Source organism: Pseudophryne corroboree, assembly GCF_028390025.1.
Source record: "Pseudophryne corroboree isolate aPseCor3 chromosome 7 unlocalized genomic scaffold, aPseCor3.hap2 SUPER_7_unloc_4, whole genome shotgun sequence".
In the NCBI taxonomy this organism is placed as follows: Eukaryota; Metazoa; Chordata; class Amphibia; order Anura; family Myobatrachidae; genus Pseudophryne; species Pseudophryne corroboree.
The window spans coordinates 630,839-639,582 of NW_026967613.1; the positions used below are offsets into that span (position 1 = coordinate 630,839).

The window sequence follows — 8,744 nt, forward strand, 5'->3', positions numbered from 1 at the left end:
CCTGAGCTTTCTGACAGAAAGTATTTTGTTAGGTTTTTAATTTTCAGGGAGCACTGCTGGCAACAGACTCCCTGCATCGAGGGACTGAGGGGAGAGAAGCAGCCCTACTCTCCGAGTTGCAAGGTCCTGCTTCTTAAGCTACTGGACACCATTAGCTCCAAAGGGATTAGCTCCAAAGGGATTGGTACGCAGGATCTCACCCTCGCCGTCCGTCCCAGAGCCGCGCCGCCGTCCCCCTCGCAGAGCCGGAAGATAGAAGCCGGGTGAGTATGAGAAGAAAAGAAGACTTCAGAGGCGGCAGAGGACTTCATGATCTTCATTGAGGTAACGCACAGCACTGCAGCTGTGCGCCATTGCTCCCATACACCTCACATACTCCGGTCACTGTAAGGGTGCAGGGCGCAGGGGGGGCGCCCTGGGCTGCAATATAAACCTCTTTTTGGCAGAAATATAACATATATACAGCTGGGCACTGTATATATGTATGAGCCCCCGCCAATTGTACAGTTTAAGCGGGACAGAAGCCCGCCGCCGAGGGGGCGGGGCTTCTCCCTCAGCACTCACCAGCGCCATTTTTTCTCCACAGCACCGCTGAGAGGAAGCTCCCCGGACTCTCCCCTGCTTATACCACGGTAGACAAGAGGGTTGAAAAGAGAGGGGGGGGGGGCACATAATTTGGCGCAAATTACATACAGCAGCGCTACTGTGCAAACATTAAGTTACTGTGCTATTCCTGGGTTATATAGCGCTGGGGTATGTGCTGGCATACTCTCTCTCTGTCTCTCCAAAGGGCAGAGCCGGCCATAGGCATAGGCAAACTAGGCAATTGCCTAGGGCATTTGATATGCCTAGGGGCATCAGCAACTTCTGCTGATTAAAATGATATGCGGCATGCCTATATTCTGTGTGTAGCATTTCATATGCAGATACAGCCACAGTCTCACACAGTATATAGGCGTGCTGCATATCATTTTAATCAGCAGAAGCTGCGTGTGCATCCTAGCAACATAGCAATGCAAATAAGATGCATTTTAATAAAAAAAGGTGCCCCAACTTTAGCATTGAGGCAAGATTTATGAGGACACATCTGTATCCAAGCAGAGGCAGAGGTCACAGTGTTAGTGGCAGTGTGAGTGCTGTGTGCATGTGAGTGGGTTGATTGTGCAGTAGTGTTCGGAATATGAGTAAGGAGCATTATGTGTGTCATGTAATAATGCATTAATAATGTGCAACATATGTGTAAGGGGCACTATGTGTGTCATTATGTGTATAAGGGCATTAATAATGTGCGGCATATGTGTAAGGGACATTGGTGGTCATTCCGAGTTGTTCGCTCTGTAATTTTCTTCGCATCGCAGCGATTTTCCGCTAATTGCGCATGCGCAATGTTCGCTCTGCGACTGCGCAAAGTAAATTTGCTATGCAGTTAGGTATTTTACTCACGGCATTACGAGGTTTTTTCTTTGTTCTGCTGATCGTAGTGTGATTGACAGGAAGTGGGTGTTTCTGGGCGGAAACTGGCCGTTTTATGGGTGTGTGTGAAAAAACGCTGCCGTTTCTTGGTAAAACGCGGGAATGTCTGAAGAAACGTGGGAGTGTCTGGGCGAACGCTGGGTGTGTTTGTGACGTCAAACCAGGAACGAAACTGACTGAACTGATCACAGTTGTCGAGTAAGTCTGGAGCTACTCAGAAACTGCTGAGAAGTGTCTATTCGCAATTCTGCTAATCTTTCGTTCGCAATTTTGATAAGCTAAGATTCACTCCCAGTAGGCGGCGGCTTAACGTGTGCAATGCTGCTAAAAGCAGCTTGCGAGCTAACAACTCGGAATGAGGGCCATTATGTGTAAAAGGGCATTAATAAAGGTTGTCATAATGTGTAAGACGCATTATGTTTATAAGGACATTAATGATGTGTCTCATATGTGTAAGGGGCATTACTGTGTGGAATTATGTGTATAAATGCATTACTAATGTGTGGCATTATGTGTATAAGGTGCTCTAATATGTAGCGTTGCGTATAGAAAGGGCATTTACTGTGTCGTCTAATGTGAATAAAGAGCAATAGGGTGTGGTGTAATGTAAATAAGGAGCAATTCAGTGTGATGTAATGTGAATAAGGAGCACTACTGTGAGAAGTAACGTTTATAAGGTAAAGTGATACTACTGTGGGATGTAATGTGAATTATGGACACTATCGCGTGATCAAATGTGAATAAAATTGCAGTACTGTGTGGCGGAATTTTAATTGGGGGTACTATTGTGTGGACATGCCCATTGCCAGCAAAAACACACCCCTTTTTGGACTGTGCGCCAAATGTGCGAACTGTTCCTGTTTAAAATATAGGGGGTACAAACACCAAAATAAGTACTGTTATGGGTGAGGGTTGATGGTGCTGGGAAAGAGGTGCAAGGTCAGAGGCGGAACCAGCGGTGGTGCTAGGGGGCACCAGGCAAAATCTTGCCTAGGGCATCATATTGGTTAGGGCCAGCTCTGCCAAAGGGCCTTGTGGGGGAAATGTCTTCAGTAAAAGCATTCCCTGTGTGTGTGGTGTGTCGGTACGCGTGTGTCGACATGTCTGAGGAAGAAGGCTATATTAGAGAGGAGCGGGAGCAAATGAATGTGGTGTCTCCGCCGACACCTGATTGGATGGATATGTGGAGTGTTTTAAATGCTAGTGTAAACTCATTGCACAAAAGATTAGACAAGGCTGAAGCTTTGGGACAGTCAGGGTCTCAACCCATGCCTGATCCTATGTCGCAGGGACTGTCAGGGTCTCATAAGTGCCCACTATCCAGATTGTTGACACAGATACCGACACGGATTCTGACTCCAGTGTCGATTACGATGATGCAAAGTTACAGCCAAAATTGGCAAAATACATTTGATATATGATTATGGCAATAAAAGATGTTTTGCACATCACAGAGGAGCCCCCTATCCCTGACAAGAGGGTACATATGTACAAGGGAAAGAAGCCTGAGGTAACCTTTTCCCCTCACACGAGCTGAACGAGTTATGTGAAAAAGCTTGGGAATCTCCTGCTGATTTCCAAAAGGATCTTATGGCGTATCCTTTCCCATCAACGGATAGGTTACGATGGGAATCCTCCCCTTGGGTGGACAAAGCATTAACACGCTTATCCAAGAAGTTAGCCCTCCCGTCCCAGGATACGGCTACCCTCAAAGAGTCTGCTGACCGCAAACAGGAGATTACCCTGAAGTCCATTTATACACATTCAGGTACCTTACTCAGACCGGCAATTGCGTCTGCCTGGGTGTGTATGTGTAGTGCTGTAGCGGCATGGACGGATACCCTAGATAAGGATACTATTTTATTGCCCCTGGGGCATATAAGAGATGCTGTCCTATATATGTGTGTATGCAAACTACAGGTGCTGCTGCATGGCTCACACCCTTTTACTTGTCTTGTAGAGCAACTCTGGAGCTGTTACTGGGTCCAGCTGCTGCAAGAAATCAGCTTGAATGCTTCAGGGGCTGGGGCATGGCCAACATGAGCCCCACACTGATGGGGGTGTATAAAGCGATCTAGGGGTCATCCAAGCGCAACCCCACAAAGGCCGCCATGCCCTGCGTGACCATTTTCTCTTTTCATATGCAGACGAGGGTTGCAGCCAACTATACCCATTGCTTGGATGACATCACCATATGCGAATCCATCTGCTGCAGGCCTTCCCCCAGGAATGCTTGCACTAGTTGTTGCATTTGGTTTGTTGTTTGGGGGGTGCTTCAGTATTAGGCAGCCTTCTGCCCTCACACATTCGTCTGAAAATGTGTTCTCCCTGCAGTTGTTGTCCCCAGATGAGAGTTCCCTTGTGCTGCCTCAGTTGAATCTCCTTTACTTGACGGAGGTGTGCCTGAGCAGCGGCCCTCCCCAGCCCTATCTCAAATCATACTTATTTTGCTTAGGTGATACCATGGTCATGAAGATTGTTTTCCCAGGGTGAGGTTCATTCATTGCATTCTGGGTATGCTGACCTCTGTGATTTCCCCAAATGTGGGAATCTCGACTGCATAATTTGTGGGGGGGGGGGGGGGCTGCATTTGTGCTTTCCCCTGGTTGGCTCTGGTATAATTTAGATCTCATTGTCTCAGGTCTCTCTCCAGCCTAGTTTGCTGTCTGTTTCCACTTCTCTTTTCTTGAGCCCCTCCCTTCTATGCCCTTGCGCACTATCCTGACTTCTCCCGTCTGCTTACTTTGTGCCTTCCAACGCACAATGCGAACTACAGGTGGTGTTGCATGGCCCACACCCTTTTATTTGCATTACAGAGCAGCTCTGGAGCTGTTACAGTGCCCAGCTGCTGCATGAAATCAGCTTGAATGCTTCAGGGGCTGAGGCATGGCCAACATGAGCCCCACACCAAAGGAGGGTGGGGGGTGTTCAATGCGAACTAGGGGTCATCCAAGCGCCCCTTTTCTCTTTTCATATGCAGATGAGGGTTCCAGCCAACTTTGGCCCACTGCTTGGATGACATCACCGTATGCAAATCCGTCTGCTGCAGCCCTTTCCCCAGGAATGCTTGTACTAGTTGTTGCATATGGTTTGATGTTTGAGGGTGCTTCAGTATTAGGCAGCCTTACGCCCTCTCATTTTCATCTGAAAAGATGTGGTCTCCCTGCAGTTGTTGTCCCCAGACAAGAGTTCCCTTGTGCTTCCTCAGTTGAATCTCCTTAACTTGACGGGGGTGTGCTCGAGCAGCCGCCCTCCACAGCCCTATCCCAATACATGCTTTTCTTGCGTATGAGATCTCTTGATCATGAAGATAGTTCTCACAGGGTGAGGTTCATCCATTACATTTTAAAGTAGGAAGGTACAAATGACATATTCAAATTACATATATGTGCTGGATTCAAATGTTTTCCCCCCTTCCTTTCTCAATTGTGCCCATCAGCAGCTATTCTAATGTTGCTGCCAATGGGTGTGACACATTCATTTCTTCTGTGGGGTACACTGGACTCCACAAGGATTCACATTGGGGTGTAGAGTAGGATCTTGATCTGAGGCACCAACAGGCTCAAAGCTTTTGACTGTTCCCAAGATGCTCAGCGCCCCCTGCTCTATAACCTCGCTTCCATGAACAGGGAGCTCAGTTTGTAGTTGGTGCCTTCAGTAGCAGGCCACTTAACAGGGGGCTGCCTCAGGCAGCCTATTCTTAGCTATTAATTTTGACAAGAAAAGAAGAACTTTTTTTTATAAGAATCTACAAGGGCTGCAGCAGGTTAGGTCTAATAGACATCTTTACTGCAGCTCCATCACTCCCAGCGGCGCAGTATACTCCCGTGCCCTGGTTGCTGGGTCACTGCAGCGGAGGCTCCGGTTTCTTCCTAAGGTCAGTCACACACACACCGCCCTCCGGGATCACGAGGCCGCTGATGAAAGGGAGGTAAGGGACTTCTGTGCCCACACTCTACCGTGATCCAGCGTGGCTGTAGGGGGTGGGCCATGTGCGCACTGGCGTGGACACTGATTACTGGGCAGCCGCTCCACTAGCCACCAGGGACAGTTAAGGAGCACAGCTCTGGGGGGGTTTTCTCTTATATTAACCCCATTTTGTACTACCCGCAGTGCATTGTGATAGGTAATAGAGCCTGATTCAGGTTGGATTGCAATCGCAATAAGCAATCCAACTGCAAAAATTGCTAAGAGCATACGCATGCGCCTGCATTTTCTGCGGCACCCCGCAGATAATGCGATCGCTTCTGACTGTCAATCGGTGCTGGGGGGGGGGGGTCAGCAACAATCCATTTCCAAGTCGGAGATGGAGCGGTGCATGGGCAGGGCTACAAAATGGGGTCGGCAACGGAGAAACAGGAGGCGTGGTCAGAGCTGCTGCATGACATCACATACAGCAGCTGCGATCACAAAAATGGTGGCGGCTTCCTGCGCACACATACAGTCTGCACCAACAGGAGGCTAACCCATTTTTTATGATCACGCTGAACTGCGCTGAGACTGCAATTTCAGCGTGGTCAAGAAGGGAGGCGGCATGCTGGGTGGCCCCAGCATGCGAACCAAAGGATTGCAAATTCTGTAACTTAGCAGAATTTGCAATCCTTACTGAATTAGGCCCATTGATTACAAAATGTATTTGTAAATATTTGAAGTTTTTCTTCAGGGACTAACACAAAAGATGCTTGGGGCTACTAACACATGGGTAAGCCACGTAAAGCTTCCCATGGGTCAGTGGCATCACAACGGGGTTGCGGCCCACACCCGAGTGTCACCCGCCAAGGGGGGTGACACCAAAGTGCCGGCTCCTCTTCAGTGACAGAATATGGGCGTTTCACTGTAACATTACGTGCAACACCCAGTTTCTGTCACTGTGCAGGAGCCAGCACCACTCACACACTAGTCCCCGGGTGCAGCACTCAACCCCCGGGATACCCGGAGCAACAAAATGGAGATTCAGGAAAACAGGCCACACCCCTACCTATGAGACCATGCCTCCTTTTTACCGTTGCGCTGCTTATCTGCGCGCACTGCATTACAATCTCCCTCGCTGCCTCTCTGGGTGTCACCAATGATAGTGACACCTTTGCCATGCTTGTAGCAGCTGGTCCTAAGATCTACGCCTCCAGCCCTGAGTGTTTGCCCTTGTGACTTGTTGATCATCATAGCGAAGCAGATTCTTACAGAAAACTGCAGGGGCTTAGATTGAAAAGAAAAACATTGACGAACCCATCATTTCAGCAACAGGGTCTGCCACACGGCTGACTGAAATGACTGGTTGGTTTGGGCCCCCACCAAAAAAGAAGCAATCAATCTCTCCTTGCACAAACTGGCTCTACAGAGGCAAGATGTCCACCTCATCATCCTCCGATTCCTCACCCCTTTCACTGTGTACATCGCCCCCCTCACATATTATTAATTCGTCCCCACTGGAATCCACCATCTCAGATCCCTGTGTACTTTCTGGAGGCAATTGCTGGTAAATGTCTCCACGGAGGAATTGATTATAATTCATTTTGATGATCATCATCTTCTCCACATTTTCTGGAAGTAACCTCGTACGCCGATACTAGAAGGTAAAAGGACCCCAACACCACCCCCATGGCGACCCCCAGGTCGGGGTGTGTGTGTGAATGTAAGGCCCCCAGCAGAGAGAGCAGCAGCAGAAGTAGTGTCAGAGGGCGTAATCCAAGTTTCAGTAATGGCTAGTAGGTGTAGGGAGTTGGAAATGAAAAGGTCATGAGTGGGGACCAGTTTGTTATAAACAGATCTGGCATTCCAGAGGGCACAGGATAGGGGGTATGAGTTTGTGGGAGAGATGTGAATTAGATTTTCAGGGTTGCTGTAGCGATGAGGTGGGATTAACTTTGAGGGCAGGGATGATGAGAGAGTAGTGATGGTACGGGTGCCTGAGCTAGGAGGGGAAACTGCAGGAGGTGGGCAGGGAGGGAGGTCAGTGTGATGTGGATGGGGGTGTGGGGAGGTGACAGGGAAGGGAGAGAGGGAGCAGGGCTGAGTTGTGGGGTAGCAGGACCATGGGGCAGAGGTGAATGAAAGTGGGGTAACAGGAAAGGTGGGGGAAGGAAACAGAGGGATGGAGGGGAGACAGAGGAGGGGAGAGAGGAGGAGGTGGAGGAGACTAGGGGGGAAGGCTAAAGATACATTATTAGGTAGACACTGAGTGATGTGGGAAGTATAAGAAAACCTTGACATAGTGTTAAGTAGGTAAATAGGTTGAGGGAAAGTGGAAGTAGGAGAGGAGACTGTAAGGCAATCCGAGCAGAAGAATTGCAGAAATGCAGGTGAGAAAAGCAGTGTAGGCTCAAGGGGTGTAGATTTAGTATGAAATGAGTCAAAAGCGTAGATAAAGTGGGTGCAGAAAAGTATTTGGAGTGTAAGAAATGAAAGGATTGTGAGAGGTTTAAGAAGCAATGGTAATTATGTTAGATGTTTTAAGTGTTTGCAGGTAAAATTGCATTGGTGCAGCTGTGCTTAAAAAACAAAATTACAATAATACAGATACAGGCATTTGTAGGTGAAATGGATGGTTTATGAAATGTCCAAGTAAGGTAGTTCTGTGCTATGTAATCAGATGCAACAATCAGGAGGTGAGTGATCTGAGGAGTAAGTGACTAACATTTGTTATTAGTTCTTCAGTTTTCTTTGTTTTGTTAGATTGGTGTGCTTCTGTTTTCCTTCTTTTTCACTTCGATTGAACGCTGATTGAACACTGCTGTTATGTGTCAATTTTATCACGCTTTGATAAAAATGCACGCTTAGATCAATAAATGCACAGCCAAATGGCTTTGCACAGCCTACACCATTGGACTTAAGTAGAAGACTATTACAAGTGAAACCAATAATTGAAATCTGTAACCACACCCCACCCCCTCAAATGCCAGGCAATAAATTACCTTAAAAACAACAACCAGGCATTCCACAAAGATTAAACTGGGTCTATATCATTCAAAACTTTAAAAAAGTACTTCAAAATCACATACTATGCAATAATGTTTCAATTTGCATTACCCAGCAGAATTAGCTTTGCATATATAGATATAGTGCAGCAGAATATATTGGTGGTTGTAGTCAATTGTAATTACTCAGCAGAATTAGCTTTGCATATATAGATATAGTGCAGCAGAATATATTGGTGGTTGTAGTCAATTGTAATTACCCAGCAGAATTAGCTTTGCAAATATAGATTTAGTGCAGCAGAATATATTGGTGGTTGTAGTCAGTTGTAATTACCCAGCAGAATTAGCTTTGCATAT

At 47.4% G+C, this 8,744-nt stretch overlaps 1 non-coding gene across 1 annotated transcript; it reads left to right on the top strand.

Annotated features, from left to right (window-relative positions):
• The first annotated feature begins 3,911 nt into the window (after nucleotides 1-3,911).
• LOC134986555 (U1 spliceosomal RNA) lies at nucleotides 3,912-4,078 on the top strand. Its single transcript, XR_010192407.1, has one exon. It is a non-coding gene; the product is annotated as a U1 spliceosomal RNA (small nuclear RNA).
• The last annotated feature ends 4,666 nt before the right edge of the window (nucleotides 4,079-8,744 follow it).